The sequence below is a fragment of the Eptesicus fuscus genome, chromosome 16, assembly GCF_027574615.1.
Source record: "Eptesicus fuscus isolate TK198812 chromosome 16, DD_ASM_mEF_20220401, whole genome shotgun sequence".
Taxonomy (NCBI): Eukaryota; Metazoa; Chordata; class Mammalia; order Chiroptera; family Vespertilionidae; genus Eptesicus; species Eptesicus fuscus.
Genome location: NC_072488.1, coordinates 16165633 through 16182578, shown reverse-complemented (window position 1 = coordinate 16182578; position 16946 = coordinate 16165633). Strand labels below are relative to the sequence as shown.

The window sequence follows — 16946 nt, the reverse complement described above, 5'->3', positions numbered from 1 at the left end:
ATGGTGATGACAGCTGTCCCATTTTACAGCACTGTCATGGGGAACATGGGATTGGAAATAACCTCTCAGGACTGCTTATACTGAAAGGATCCCTGTTGGGGGCACTCCATCATTTTCTTTTACAGGGTGACTTCTTGATGCCAGGTCCACGTAGGGCTTGGAAAAGTCCAGATGTCATCATGATGTAAGATAGTTACCCACGCTGGACAGTTTAGTAGGTAAATGTGGCCCCTGGAGAGTCATCTTATGAGCTGCTTGAAGTCAATGTCTAATTTACTCCTGAAATTTATTTATGCAACTGGTAATCATTGAGTATTCGGCATGTTCAAGGCCTGGGCAAGGCACTGAGGCTGATAAGAGGGACAAATCATTGTCCCCTCCCTGCTTTCAGTGGGCTCATAGTCCATTTCAGTAAGCAAACACGTGAGTAAATAGGGGAAAAAAAAACCCTCATGTCCATACGAACGGTTGTACTAAGTCAATGGGACCACCGAAGAGGGACATTTGAGAGAGTCTGTTCACCAGGCAAGTTTCCGGAGGAAACTTGTTTACTGTGTATTGTTTCGGTATAAGAACCATATTCTTGTGTGTTGAAGGTACCACTCGTAGAGCATAAAAAGTAGGGTTATTTCACATGTGCAATGAAATATAACAGGCACGCTGAATCAATATTCTCCCACTTCGGCCGCGCAAATGATTTGAGAAAGGGGAATATTAAAGTTGCCTGGAACCCACCCTCTTACATTTATTAGCCAAGTTACCTTACCGGGAGGCCTTCCTGACCACCCAGTTAAAACAACACCTCTTTCTCCATGCCCAGCTCCCACCGGGCATGCTCGACCTTACTTCCTGGATTTATTTTTCTTCTTAACATGTATCTGCATATGGCCTATGATATATTTTACTTGTTTATTTGGGTTTTTAAAATATTTTCTTGAATACTATAAACATATTCCAGGAACTTGGAATTTTTGTGTGTTTTTTTCCCCCTAGTGTATTCCCCAACTCCTACGCTTTTGCCTCTGAAAAAAAGCATGTGCTAAATTAATGAATGAGTGAATGAATAGACGAAGAAATTAATAACAATTATAAAAAGTTTGATTTTGAATATGTGTCTATTTGCTTGAATGTGTACTATAAATTTTAAGAGGTCATTGTTTTAGTTTGTTTTACTAACTTAAATCAGGTTTTAGCGAAGATCAGGACTCAATAGGATCTGCCTATGTTTATAATATGCGCTTGGTAACCTCTCCCAGGACATTTGGGGCAGCACTTCTCTGATTTCCCTAATCTCTGTCAGCCCCCTTAAAAGTAAAGATCGGATATTTGACAAGTTTGGTTACCTTTGTGTATATACAGACAGTTTTTAAATCTTATGAACTCTTGTTGCTGAATATTAGATTTATTACTTAGAACCAAACAGCCTACATTAACTAAACTAGTTTCTCAGGTCAAATCCAAAATTACTCAGCCAAGCTCTATGGAGAAGTTGTTGACCTTCCACAAGGGGTTAGACATAACCTGGTACCAAAATCCTGTCACCATGTTCGGAGTTATATTTGTGATCTGCAAAGAAGCCAGCCCAGGAGAGCCAGGTGGGCTGGGCTATCCCGTTACAATCTGTTTCTATACTCAGCAGATGTGTCTGTGTCCCTGCTTAGATTCTGTAGCCTGCACATGCACCTGAGATATTCTGTCACATATGTGGATACTATTATCTACAACTGCTTTTTCAAAAGTACAGCTCCTTTATTGTAAAAACAATATACATGCATCATTTAAAATAGACAATAAGAAAGGAAAGGGAAAAAAGTTATCCATTATCTCACCATCCAAAGATAACTCCTGTTTAATATCATGACATGTTTCTGTTAGTTTTTCCAGGGATATTTGTTTTGAAGAGTTTCTTGCTTAATTTACAATAGTTTAAAGAAATACCTACCCATTGGCTTCACACAGATTTCCAGGTCTGAATGAATTTTAAGGGCAGTTATCATCATTGGAAATTGCATTGGGAACGTAGTCTGTAGTAGTGGCTTATCCAGTAAGTAGTAAGTACTTTGGAGAACCTGATAAAAAAACAGAAAAAGAAAATTCCTCAGACAGAGTTAAATAATAGAAACCCAAAGGAATTCACCTTGTGTTAAAAGCATTTCCCCAAACCTTAAAATATAGGTGTTTTTTGAGATTTCTTTTGTCTAAAATTCACCCATAAACTTAATTAAAACAGAGAAAACATTCAAAATAGTTACTTTGCGACTTGATATTTTAAAAGTCAAGCAGTTGTGGTTGTTTTTTTTTTTTTAAATCCAGTCTATTAAAAACCTTAAAATGTTGCAAACCCAAAATTTATACACATAGTGTAAAATATTACTTTAGTCCAAGTGACTTCTATCAGTGGATTACTCATTAAGAATTCCCAAACACAGACTTTGGGATGTTAGTAAACCTCTAAAACAATTTGTTGTGCTGATCCTCAGACTCTGGCTCTAAATCACTCCTGGCTGTCTCAACGTGAATGTCAGTGTTATTTCAGTCCAGGTTGTTTAGTCTCCCAGTGGTTTAGGGGTTGCTTTAATGTTGATAGTGCTCTCCGGCTGCAATGGAAATGATTGCTCCCCAGCATAGACATTTTCTCACAGGTTTAGGAAGGACACAATAAGCCAGAATTTCCCCAAGGATTACATCATCTATCTATATATATATAAAAACCTAAGCAACCGTTAGGACCGAACGACCAGAACAACTGGTCGACGGGTCCCTATGATGCACACTGACCACCAGGGGGCAGATGCTCAATGCAGGAGCTGCCCCCTGCTGGTCAGTGTGCTCTCACTGCGGGAGTGCTGTTCAGCCAGAAACCAGGCTCACAGCTGGCGAGCGCAGCTGTGGCAACAGGAGCCTCTCCTACCTCCGAGGCAGCACTACAGAGCGGCCGCAGTGGTGGCAGGTGCAGCAGGGCTGGGATGAGCAGAGCTGCGCCCTGCCCCAGCTGGGGCTCCTCCTTGGCTGCCTGCCTCTTTGGCACTGCTACATCCCCCGAGGGGTTCCGGATTGTGAGAGGGCACAGGCCAGGCTGAGGGACCCCACCCGTGCACAAATCCGTGCAACGGGCCTCTAGTTTCTAATTAAGAAGTTCACTTCAAAAGGGCAACAGAGTTCTGTTGGGTGTGATTTCCAAAAGCCATGACGTGTTTGTGCGGCAAAAAGAATTTCATTAACATGACTGGCGAAGCCTCTTTCTTCAAAAAATCCCTTGTGAGGTTGCCTAGGACAACAAGAAGTGTGCTCCCAATTTTAGAAATAGTGTAGAGGAGCCAATTCCATGCAACTATCTATTAACAGATATAAAATAGCACCTAGGTTCTTTTTAAATTTATTTTTTGTTAACCCTCACCCGAGGATATTTTCCCATTGATTTTTTAGAGAGCATGGCAGGGGTTAGGGGGGAGAGGACAGAGAGAGAAACATGGATGTGAGAGAGCTGCATTGATTGGTTGCCTCCTGCATGTGCCCCATCTGGGGCTGGGGATGGAACCTGCAACAGAGGTACATGCCTTTGACCGGGAATCAAACCTGAGACCATTTGATATGTGGGCCAACGCTCTATCCACTGAGCACGCTGGCCAGGGTGAATTAGCACCTCAGGCTCTTTACTCAGAATGTTTAGAGGTATAAAAAATTGGATTTCAACATAAAGTTAACTAAATGGTGAAAGTTTTAATTACCTCTGAGTAAAATGTTATTAATGCTGCTTAGTGTATCAGATTGCTTACAGAGTTACTGAGGTACCATAAAATGTACCTACCATGTGGCCTGCAAAACACTGTGTGCTCAGGGAAGGTGTCTCCCTTTGCCTGCGCTACCTCTTCCTTTCCAATATTTAAAGGCTTTTAAGTTGAGGATTTAGTTACAGTAGAGGATTTATGTGTAGAAGTGACAGGAAGAGAGATGGTAGGTTAGAGAAGGGAAAGGGAAATAGAAGAATAAATATCGTGACACTAGAGAATCCAGTAGTGGGGCAGGTGGGCTCATCAGCAATGGCATCCCATTCCTGAAAGTTCTCCAGCCAAAGTAAGGTAATGATTGTCAGAGATGCTGTAGACTAAATTCCCAGACAGTGTCTAGGAAGCATGCCAAAATGACAGCAAAGGTTCCTCCTGGCTCTGTGCTTGCAGAATTTATAAGGTGAAATATTATATCTAATAAGCATTCAACAAATGGTTTTGAAGTGATGTTGGCCATATTAGAACTTCCAAAGATTGTCTTGTCTAAGGCATTATCTCTATCCCAAGAAAACAAACCCTTGAAAACTCTTTCCCCCCCAGTGGCAGATATACATAAATATATAACCAAATGGAATAGTATGAACGTTGGAAGTGAGCCAAATGGTTACAGTAAAATTAAAATGCTGTAAACAGGTTGAAATGATGACTCAGAGAATAAGCTATTATTTATGGATAGTGGAGCAATATCCCCAAAATTTAGTTAACAATTACAATATGTGGTAGCCCTGGATAATAATGTATTTCTTAACTCTAAAAGTAATTCTTTTCCATTTTGGTCTTGGATGGGTTTATTAAATGAGGTTTTCCTGGGTTTTTACATTTTTTTCCCCTGCAAAAAGCTTTTACTAAATCAATGAGGCATTATAATCAATGTTGTTCTAGATTTTAGAAAATGAAGAAATAATAGTCTCTACAAATACTACTTGCTGGTGGCATGTAATATGATAGACATAATGTTAGAAAAATTACCTTTATTATGTTTAAATCTTATAACACCCAGAAAACTAATCATTACTCTGTTCATTTCATGGATGAGCAAACTGAGGTCTATTGAAGTTAAATTACTTGTTCATATCGTGTTACTCATTTGCAAAGCTAGGTCCTTCTGATTCTAAAATTTAACTTTTTCCACCATCCACACACATTTTATCATTAGTAAGGCTTATTAGATCAATTTCTAGGCATTGTCCAGAACAAATGTTTACTATTGCCTGTGCTTGGCTTTTAAGCATTCTATCACAGGCCCTATTGTCTGCAAATGAATAACAGCATTATTACAGCAATCTTGGCAATTCAGGGACTCACTGGTACCAAATACGGAACAGAAGTCAATAACCAGCTCAGAGCTCATCTCACAGGACTTCCTTGCATTTTTTGGTTAACCAATTAAGTAACAAAGTTAGGCTGAATTTTATTTATTTTTTCTTGGTTACTGGGATTTAACCTTGGCAACCAAACTAACATATTTACAGCGATTTGACATTAGTTCAAGAAGAGAAAGTCTTGAAGAGTTCTAGTAATAAAAACTATGGAATTCCAAAGTTCCACCAAGGAAGTATTTTCCTCTAGCATCTGGTTGGAACTGGACATGGAAGAGAACCAAAGTATATACTTATTAGACATTTGCAATCAGGTGGTTTCCAGATGGACAAACTCAACCACATGGAAGAGTTATGGCATACTATGGCAACTTCAATGTTCAAATTGTAAATAACACCCCAAAATAAGGCCCCAAACTAAGACATGTTCAGCTGAGAAGTAGATGATGATGATAATGGAGGAAGAGGAGGAGGAGGAGGAGGAGGAAGAAGAGGAGGCACTCATATTTATGAGTGCTCCTGTGCCAGTCACTGTACTGAGCACTTTACCCAAAGAACTCTGGGAGTCCAGGCTCCACCCCAGAAATCCAGCAATAAATAAAATGCAGTTAAACCATGTTACTTAACTGTTACAAAAAAACAAAAAAAAAACAAAAAAACAAGGAGGCCTTATGAGATGAACTCTGAATTGGTTACTGACATCCGTTCAGTTCTTGGTACCAGCACAAACATGCTCATGCCTTATGTGCCCACCATGAACAAGAGATCATTTTCAGTAACTGTCATCCTATATAATAAAAGGCTAATATGCAAATAGACCAAATGGTGGAAAGACTGGTCGTTATGATGTGCACTGACTACCAGGGGGCAGATGCTCAACACAGGAGCTGTCCCATGGTAGTCAGTGCACTCCCATAGGGGGAGCACTGGTCAGACAGAAACGGGGTTCAAGGCTGGTGAGTGCAGCGGTGGTGGCGGGAGCCCAGACTGCAAGAGGGCACAGGCCGGGCTGAGGAACGCCCCCCCTCCAAGTGCATGAATTTCGTGCACAGGGCCTCTAGTAAGTAAATAAAACTCTTAGACATCCTCCCTCTGGGACAATCTCAGAGGATAGAATCTACACCAAGAGGCTCCAAGGGAATGAGGACTGTACAGCGAAAGCCTCTAAGAAGCAAGAGAATGTGAACAGAAGGCACAGGCTGGAGTACAAAACTCTCTCTAATCTACCATCACTGCATGCTGGGGGTGGAAGCTGCCTGTCTCCAAAAATACCAGGAAAGGATTTAAAATCCTGAGCTCTAAGTTGCTACATAGGAATGCTGCAAGAAGCAGTGACAATGAAAGATTGCTTTCAAAAGTATCTCCAAGCTCTCAGGGAAAGGCACTATTTGGTGAAAGGCCAGTGATTATTGAATATCTGTTCAATGTTAAGCACCGTGTATGGGCTGAGATATAAAGAGCCCATATCGCCATATGGGCGACAGATTTCAAACTGGTTATTACAAAACAGTGAGTCTGTTAAGTCCAGTGTCAGAGACACATGCCTGGGTGTCATGAGAGCACAGAAATGGGATGGAATTCAACCAAAGAGATTTCGGGAGGCTTCCTGAAAGAGAAGACACCTGAGAGTATTAAGTTTTATGGATCACAAACAAACGGAAATACCAGCTAAATTCGGTGCTGTCAGCCAGAACAGTGGCCGGAAGCATATGAGCATGACTCCAGAATTGAGCATGAAATAGATATCACCAATCTGCTATCAAGAAACTTATCATCACAAGAAAAAAAGAATAAGAATACACATAAGGTAATATTTAGAAGAAGTGATGATGAAATGAGCACTTCACTATTGATAGTGATAAGCTTTAAAAGCTGAATTTCTTTCTCTTTAAAAAAATATATTTTTATTGATTTCAGAGAGGAAGGGAAAGGGAGAGAAAGAAACATCAATTGGCTGTCTCCTGCATGCCCCCTACTGGGGATCAAGCCCACAACCCAGGCATGTGCCCTGACCCGGGAATCAAACCGTGACCTCCTGAGTTAATAGTTCAACACTCAACCACTGAGCAATACTGACCGGACAAAAGCTAAATATCTTAAAGTATTTTAAGCTATTTTTTGTATACAAAGCTACTTGAACATATAATATTAATTTCCCTTTTATGGTACCATCTAAGTGAAAACATCTTAAATGTTTTCAGGACTCTTATGGTGTGGTAAAGTTTCAGTTATAAGTTACTTCTGAAGCGGGAATTTGAAGCTAGACTTTTTATTGGAACCTATCAAAACTAAAGTACAGGGCCCGGGCAGGTTTGGCTCAGTGGATAGAGTGTTGGCCTGTGGACTGAAGGGTCCCAGGTTCTATTCTGGTCAAGGGCAAGTACCTCGGTTGCAGGTTGCAGGCTCTTCACTGCCGGGCCGGGCCCTGGTCAGGTCACGTGCAGGAGGCAACCAATTGGTGTGTTTCTCTCACATAGATATTTCTCTGTCTTTCCTTCTCTCTTCTACTCTCTAAAAAAATCAATGGAAAAATATCCTCCGGTGATGATTTAAAAAAAAAAAGTAAAGTTTAGGAACAAAATTAATGTTTTAAAGATTATTTCTGTACTCTCACCTAGTATATTTACACAACTTGAAGCCCACGATTTGAAGGCTTCCCTTAGTGACCTGGTCATTCTCTTTTATTTCAGATGTTCCCCTACAGCAAATGCTTCTTTCTTTCTTAAAAAGGAAAACAAATCTCAAAAGGTGGTGGCATTTCTCTTCCTCCCATCTAAGACATTAATTTCACCTTAAAAAAATACTAAAAAGAATACATCATACATACCAACAAAAGAGAAAACATGAGAGTAGAAAATGCAGTATCTTAGGTCCCATTTAACTTTTCTAAGGTTCACTTTCATAATTTCTAACATGAGAGAAATAATATCATTCTGCCTTCCTCATTAGAACAAAAGAAAATCATTTGTAAAAGGATTTATAAGCATAAAGCACAATGAATAAAAGGAAGTCCTAAAATTAGGAAATGTTGCAAACTCTATTTGTAGAGTGGTTATTCAGAATTTAGAATACAGGGTAGGGCAAACGTAGTTTTACAGTTGTTTGTATGGAAAATAATACAATAATTAATAAATAATAATAGAAGAACAAACTGTATTTCACGTACTCACAACTATAAGCAACTTTTGCCACCCCCTGTATATTTCCCAATTAGAACAACATACTGTAAACAGATTAACAGCAGATTTGCATATAAAGGACAAGGAGCTCTGTGGGGCTCTAAAAACGCTGAAAAGAACTTTGGGAATTCTCAAGAAGTTTAGATGTTGACAGTACTCATTCCTTACATGACAAATTAGCCTTCAGAAATTGTGTAACTGCTAGAAACATGAATCCAATGGGCATTTTTTACTCATTAGTGGATCGAGAGAGACAAAGGAAGAGAAAGGAAGATAGAAGGAGAAGAAGATAGCTTTTACAAAGAGTTAGAGGAAGAAAAGGACTGGGAATATGGCTTGTGTTGATAGTTACAAAAGAAAGGAGGAATTCACTAATTGGAACTAGATTGTTAGCAATTTAAGTAAACATGAGGTGTCTTTTCTGGCCAAACACAAAAACACCAGCTCTCTGTTGGCCTTCTCTCCTATCTCTTCATCCTTCACAGCCAATGAAGTTTGCTGGCTCATTCCATCCCTCTTCAGATCACCAGAATCAAGGTCTGTCCAATTCTCCCTTCACTCCCCACCCCACCCCACACTTCACCAAAACCACTCTGGCGGAAATCACGCCAATGCTCAGCAGCTATGTGTCGCTCTTGACCACACTCTTGGTAAAATGTTATCCTTGGATGGTTTTCCTGGCAACATTTCTTCCCTGGCTTTCCTCCAATGCCTCTGGTTGCAGTTTCTCAGTCTCATGTTGCAGACTGTTTGCTGGGGGTTCGCAGGTTCCTGTGCCTGGTTTTTCCCTCTCACCTCAAACTCTCTATGGCACACTCATCCACAGCCACCACTTCAACTACCACCTCTATGTGGGTGATTCCAAACCAAACCGAGGCCCGCTGCATGGGGTACTATTGAGGACAGAGTGGAGTCTGGAGATAGGCAGACTTGGGATTATGTCCTGGCTCTGCTACTACTAATGTGTGACTTTGGGAAACTTTTGCTTAACTTCTGGGTAAGTTTTCATATCACACCATCATGATGCTAAAGGCAATGCAAAATGATGCAACCACTTTGAAAAATGGCTTGGCAGTTCCTCAAAAACTTAAACGCAGCATTACCATAAAATCCAGCAAATTCACTCGTAGGTATATATCCAAGAAAATTGAAAACTTAAGTTCACACTAAAGCGTGTACACAAATGTTCATAGCAGTATTATTCACAATAGCCCCAAAACGGAGACAACCCAAATGTCCATGAAGTGATGAATGCATAAACAAGATGAGGTATCTATCTATCTACCTATCTAATCTATCTATCTATCTATCTATCTATCTATCTATCTATCTATCTATCTACCTACCTATCTAAAGAGGTAATATGCAAATTAGCTGGGATGCTGTAACAGTCACGACCGGCTCAGGAGGAGGCTGCGCGCGCAGATGGGCGGGAGGGGACTGCATGTGCGGTGAGGCAAGCCACAGATGGCGCAGGCCCGGAGTGGACACACACACAGGGGGTCCTGCCCCAGCTGCCATGGTGTGGCGGGAGCAGGCCCGGAGTGGACACACACACAGGGGGCCTGCCCCAGCTGCCATGGTGTGGCGGGAGCAGGCCCGGAGTGGACACACACACAGGGGGCCTGCCCCAGCTGCCATGGTGTGGCTGGAGCAGGCCCGGAGTGGACACACACACAGGGGGCCTGCCCCAGCTGCCATGGTGTGGCGGGAGCAGGCCCAGAGCAGACACACCGCGGTGCACCAGCAGTCCCGCCTCTGCGCGTGAGCTGCAGAGGAAACCTTTTCTGACCGCCCATTGGCTAAGCTCCCGGTACACCACTCGCAGTGTTCTTGGTAACATGGGTAATAAGAATCCAAGAAGGTTATCTAGGGTTTTATCACCTCACTCATGGGGGAAAAAAATGAAGGTCCACTGCTGGAGGGGCTAAGAATTGTCATATCCTGCCCTAGCCAATTTGGCTCAGTGGATAGAGCCTTGGCCTATGGACCGCAGGGTCCAGGTTCAATTCTGATCAAGGGCATGTACCTAGGTTGCAGACTCCTCCCTGGCTGGGGCCCAGGTCAGGGCTCATACAGGAGGCAACCAATTGAAGTGTCCCTCTCACATTGATGTTTCTCTCTGTCTTTCCCTCTCTCTTCCATGCTCTCTAAAAATCAATGAAAAAATATACTTAGGTGAGGATAAAAAGAAAGAAAGAAAGGAATGTCATATCCTATGAAAGAGACATCTTGAAAATGCCTGAAGAAAGTTGTCATTTTTTTGTGGTGAAGGGACTGGAGTCTGTGTTGATGAAAACACCTTGGCAGCTGTGGCGACCAGCAGTGGCAGCAGCAGCGAGGTGATGCAGGTGGCACCTTCCCCTGATCAGCCTGGTTGCCTCCTGCAGAGGGAGGCCAGACTGCAGCTTAGGCTCACTCCCTATGGGGAGTGAGCCTAAGCCATCAGTAGGACATCCCCTGAGGGCTCCTGGACTGAGAGAGGAGGCAGGTGGGGCCGAGGGACCCCCCTGCCCCAGTGAATGAATTTCGTGCACCGGGCTGCTAGTATATATATAAAAGCCTAAGTGACCAACTGACTGGCCGACTGTCTGACTGTCTGATAGCTATGATGCACACTGACCAACAGGGGGCAGACACTCAATGCAGGAGCGGAAACCACAGGCATGGAAACATGGAACAGACTGATGAATCTCAGAGGGAAGGTGGGGGGAGGGCGAGAAGAGATTAACCAAAGATCTTATATGCATACTAGAGGCCCAGTGTATGAATTCATGCACCAGTGGGGTCCCTCGGCCTGGCCTGCAGGGATCAGGCCAAAACCGGCTCTCCAACATCCCCTGAGGGGTCCCGGCTTGTGAGAGGGCGAATCTATGCACCGGGCCTCCAGTATCTATATAATGGAATATTGTTCAACCATAAAAAGAAAATCAAATATTGACACAGACTACAACATGGATAAACTCTGAAGCTATTATGCTCAGTGAAAGAAGCCAGACACAAAAGGCTATATCATATATTGCATGATTCTATTTATATAAAATGTTCATAGTAGGTAAATCTATAGAAACAGAAAGTAAATTAGTGGTTGCCAGGGGCCAAGGGAATTGGGGTATAGGAGTGGCTGCAGAGTTCAGGGTTTCTTTTGGGGGTGATAAAAATGTTCTGGAATTTGAAGGTGGTTGTACAACCTTGTGAATATACTAAAAATCCTGAACTGTACATTTTAAAAATGTATGGTATATGAATCATATCTGCTTAAAAAATTTTATCTGTTTAAAAATATGTCCATTTCACTTATCTGAACTGCCATACCTCCTATACTTGCTTCCTTAATTCCTCAACCTGCCCCCCAATATTCTATGCCAGAAACTTGGGACTCACCCTAGATTTCCTAGCACTTTCTTTCACCATCTTTCCATATCCAAGTCTGATCATCTATTTCCCAAATGCTCCTCCTATGCCTCTACTCCTCTTCCTCTCCACTGCCACTCCTGGGTTCACAACAGCTGTCATTACCTTTCCCTGGGTCCTCTGCAATGCTCACGTATAAGGCTTCAGATGAACTCTTACCTCCAGTTAATCTTTACTCTCTATTGGTGCCAAATCAATCTTTCCAAATTACCAGATCAATCACATGATTCCCATTTTCAACACTATTGTCTCTTATCTAACTCTAAAGTCCTCAGATGGCATACAAAGTCTTTCATGAATGGCCTTCACTGTCAGTGCCATCCATACCCTAACGCTTCTTTATTCACCTTTGCTTCACTCCACCACATGTTATTGTAAAATGAACTTTCTCATAGTGCCCATGTGATACAGAGTGAATGTTTGTGTCCCCACAAAACTCCTCTATTAAAATCCTAATCCCTACTGCTATAGTATTGAAGAAGGAGCCTTTGGGAGGTAATTAAGGCATGATGGTGGTTTGTGGTTGAAAACTCCCAGTCTATGGTATGTTTGGTATAGCAGCCTGAACCAAGACATCATGCTTTGCACTTACTGCTTTTTTGCACAAGTTTCCTCCCTTCCCCCAATATGTCTGCTTGGCAATCCCATACTCACATCCTCAGATACCCACTTGAATTCTCCTCCTCCCTCCCACCTCTTCCAGGCAGGACATACTGACACTCGACATACTGACTTCCTTTAGTATTTGTATGGTTTGTATTACAAAGTGGTTCTGCCTCCCCAGTGGTTTCTTGAGAACCAGACCATGTCTTTTGTCTTTCTAGCCCCCAATACAGATGTGTGTCTGATATCTTTATATGGGTATCTTTCCCTGCCACCTCATTCTTCCAACATGGTCTTCAAACTTCAAATTTGTTTGTTCTCCAATTTTCTTCTCTGATCTTATTCTTGAATTTTTTTCATTTGGTTAGTGAATAAATTTTTCTCTGTTTATATGAACATGCCCATAATGGAATTTCAAGACACGCTCCCAAAGTTTCAGTATTACAGATTTATGGTAAAGAAAATAAAAATGCACGGAATACTTTCCCCAGTCATTTTATCTTCTATTGAGTAAACGCCTTTTTCTTCTATGCCAGACACTGTGCTTACCACCATGGCCAGAAGTACAGGTATATGCCAGACACAGATTATGATCTCGGATGCCTTACGACCGACAGAGGGGGCACGCATGAGCAGAATTAGGGTAAAGGGCATTATGAAAGAGTCGTGAGAGAAATAAAATCAACTTCCTACTCACAGAACTGAGATGCGTCTCGAAGCATGAGGGGGGGGGGGGGGGGGGCGCACTGAGCCAAGAAAAGAAGAAGCACACAGCATGCAGAGAAAATGACTCAGAAAAGGGCAGCGAGGTGTGGGAAAGCAGCAATGCTAGCAGAAGGATGAAATCTTAAAGGAATTCAAGTACATGTATGTCCTTCCTTTACTCACCAAGCATTGAGAGAGGGAAAGAGGAGGGACTGCCATGTTCTAAGTATCACAACTAAAAGCTTCTGTGAAGGTCCAAGTGGCACAGTCCAATGTAGCCCTTTCTGTGGCTCGGTGGAGGCTTCACACGTGCCACTCATTTAATGGGTTCTCTTCTGAGTGCAGCTTAATGGTAAGCACTTGGACTCTAGAGGCAGACCACTAGGATCCAAGTAGACTCTTGCACTTTATAGCTGCGTGGCAAGTTATTTAATCTGTGTCTTGATATCTTTATCTCGATAGTAGCATAAAAGAATCTATGCTGTAGAGTTGTTATGAGAATTAAATGAGTTAACACAGGTAAAGTGCTCATTAGCTGGCACATAGTATATTCTCAAGAAGTGTTATCTACTATTATTATATTTCTGGTAAGCGACCCAGCAGTGCCCTCTACCTAAGGGATGAAATAATTTATGTTTATGTCATCTCTCTCAAACTCACAAGCCACATATATTTTATCTACATATATCCATGGTGCAAAAGAAAGGAAAGAAGGAAGGGAGGGAGAGAAGGGGAGAGAGATGGGGGGGAGAGAGACAGAAAGGAAAAGGGGGGGAAACGAAGGCAAGCACAGGCTGAAAATTTGAGCTATAAAATGAGAACTAGCTTAAATCCCATTTCTACTAACTATGTGTTAGTTCCATGATTTCTTAAATAAAGATTCTGTAGTCAGCTTCATACTCTGTAATATTATTTTAGGAGCATAAAACTAGAGTTCTCTACACATACAGCTTCATACTCTGTAATATTATTTTAGGAGCATAAAACTAGAGTTCTCTACACATACAACTCAACCTATTCAATTCTATTTTTATTGATCAGTGTCCATCTATTTATTTATTTTTTTATCACAAGTACTTAAAGGGATACAAAGACACATACTAGTACATGCCCCTAAAGAGGAGTCAGGAGATTTCAGTAGATACACATAGAAATGTAAGTGGTATCTCATGTGTACCAATGAGTCATGAGTGTGGTATCTTAGTCTTGACAATGGCATTCATTCTTCTGCGGAATGGAAATAAATGCATGTCAGGTGATTAACATCCCTGAAGACAATTCTTGAGAGTGGATAATACAGAAAAACATTTCCACGAAAAGTTTTGCTGCTGGATCTACCAGTCACAATAAGGATGTTGAAAGGTTGAAATAGTAAGTGAAACCAAGCTGGGCACTAAAATTAGAACAAGAGCCTCCTCGGCTTCTGTGGTAATTTGTGGGGATTTCACAAATCTGCATGTTCACACAGTTTTAAACCCTTGCCAATCTTTCTCTCACCACAACAGCTCATCTTCAGTGACTCCTTTCCAACACACTTCTAATTTCTAGTCAGGAAACAGAGCATGCCTTTATTTACTTCATTACCTCAGCACGCTTGAACTATTAATCGCACAAAGCCTGAATGTATTCACCCCACATTTAGGTAAAAAGATACTTCCTCACTACTAAATGCAACACAAATTATTTATTGCATTTTTAAAACAAAAATGCAAATGAAAATGTTTAAACCTCTCACTAAGTGCTCCAAAGTAATAGAGTAGTAATTAATACTTGGTTTCAGAGATAAAGGCAAAAAGACACCATAAAAACAGCAGTGACTGCGGAAAAGTACTCAACTATCTGAAGCAGTATCTAGACTAAAAATTAAGGAATGCTCAAGACCCAAAATGCATTGCTTTCATGCATCTAAAACAACGTGAAGGGATTCCAGGTTATGTCAGAGTGTTTTTGTTTTCCAGGTGTTATAGTTTATTTTCCAAAATTTAATTTTGCTTTTATTTTTTGGAGAGGGAGAAGAAGGGAGAGGGAGAGAGAGAGAGAGAAAGACAAACATCCATCTGTTGTTCCACTTATTTATGCATTCATTGGTTGATTCTTGCACATGCCCTGACCTGGGGATCAAACCCGCAACCTTGGTTGTATGGGGATGATGCTCTAACTAACTGAGCTACCTGGTCAGGCCTCTAATTTTGCTGTTAAATATGGGAGTTTTTACTTTGATAATGTGTTGTCTACAAAGTGCCAAACATCTATTTTATAAAAACTAGAAAACACCTTATGTCATCTAGATGTATCCAAAGCTTCCTATCTTTGCTATAATATGGAGCAATCTGAATCATTCCAGTGAGTTTTTTTTCCACATTTTAAATTCTTTATTGTTTAAAGTATTAAATGAATCTCCTTTTCCCCCTCCATTGACCTCTCCCCCATCACCCCCTCCCCCAAGCACAAGCCATCACCCTCCTATTGTCTGTGTCCATTGGTTTTGCTCATATGCATGCATATAAATCCTTTGGTTGATCTCTTACCGCCTCACCCCCAACTTCCCTCATAGGTTTTACAGTCTGCTCAATGTTTCTATGTCACTGGTTCTATTTTTGTTTATTAGTTTATGTTGTTCATTATATTACAAAAATGAGTGAGATCATGTGATATTTATCTTTCTCTGACTGGCTTATTTTGCTTAGCATAATGCTCTCCAGTTCCGTCCATGCTGTTGCAAATGGTAAGAATTCCTTCTTTTTTACAGCAGCGTAGAATTCCATTGTGTAGATGTACCACAGTTTTCTAATCCACTCATCTGCTGATGGGCACTTAGGCTGTTTCCAAATCTTAGCTATGGTGCATTGTGCTGCTATGAAGATAGGGGTGCATATATCCTTTCTGATTGGTGTTTCTGTTTTCTTGGGATACATTCCTAGAAGTGGGATTACGGGTCAAATGGAAGTTCCATTTTTAATTTTTTGAGGAAACTTCATACTGTTCTCCACAGTGGCTGCACCAGTTGCATTCCCACCAGCAGTGCACCAGGGTTCCTTTTCCTCCACATCCTCGTTTATTGATTTGTTGATGATAGCCATTCTGACAGGTGTGAGATGGTACCTCATTGTTGCTTTGATTTGTATCCCTTGGATCTGTGGTCAGCAAACTGCAGCTCGCGAGCCACATGCGGCTCTTTGGCCCCTTGAGTGTGGCTCTTCCACAAAATACCACGGCCTGGGCGAGTCTATTTTGAAGAAGTGGCGTTAGAAGAAGTTTAAGTTTAAAAAATTTGGCTCTCAAAAGCAATTTCAATCGTTGTACTGTTGATATTTGGCTCTGTTGACTTATGAGTTCGCCAACCACTGCCTTGGATGATTAGTGACTTTGAGCATGTTTTCAAGGTCTCTTGGCCTTCTGTATGTCCTCTTTCAAAAAGTGTCTATTTAGGTCCTTTGCCCATTTTTTGATGGGATTGTTTATCTTCCTTTTTTTAAGTTGTATGAGTTCCCTGTTAATTTTGGAGATTAAACCCTTATCAGAGATAACATTGGCAAATATGTTCTCCCATGCAGTGGGCTTTCTTGTTGTTTTGTTGATGGTTTCTTTAGCTCTGCAGAAGCTTTTTATTTTGATGTAGTCCCATTTGTATATTTTCTCCTTAGTTTCCATTGCCCTAGGAACTGTATCGGTAAAGATAGTACTACGACATATGTCTGCTATTTTGCTGCCTATGGAGTCTTCTAAGATTTTTATTGTTTCCCGTCTTATGTTTAAGTCCTTTATTCACTTTGAATTTATTTTTGTGTATGCTGTAAGTTGGTGTTCTAGTTTCTTTCTTTCTTTTTTTTTTTTTGCAAGTATCCATCCAATTTTCCCAACACCCTTTATTGAAGAGACTGTCTTGACTCCATTGTATGTTCTTGCCTCTTTTGTTAAATATTAATTGAGCATAATGG

The 16946-nt window shown here is 41.2% G+C and overlaps 1 protein-coding gene across 1 annotated transcript in view; it reads right to left on the bottom strand.

Annotated features, from left to right (window-relative positions):
• Positions 1-16946, bottom strand: part of RASGRP3 (RAS guanyl releasing protein 3) — a 74875-nt gene that overhangs the window by 38598 nt on the left and 19331 nt on the right. The window contains exon 3 of the mRNA XM_054728184.1: positions 1943-2069. The gene's annotated coding sequence lies outside the window, so the exon portion shown is untranslated. The remainder of the gene's footprint in view (positions 1-1942; positions 2070-16946) is intronic.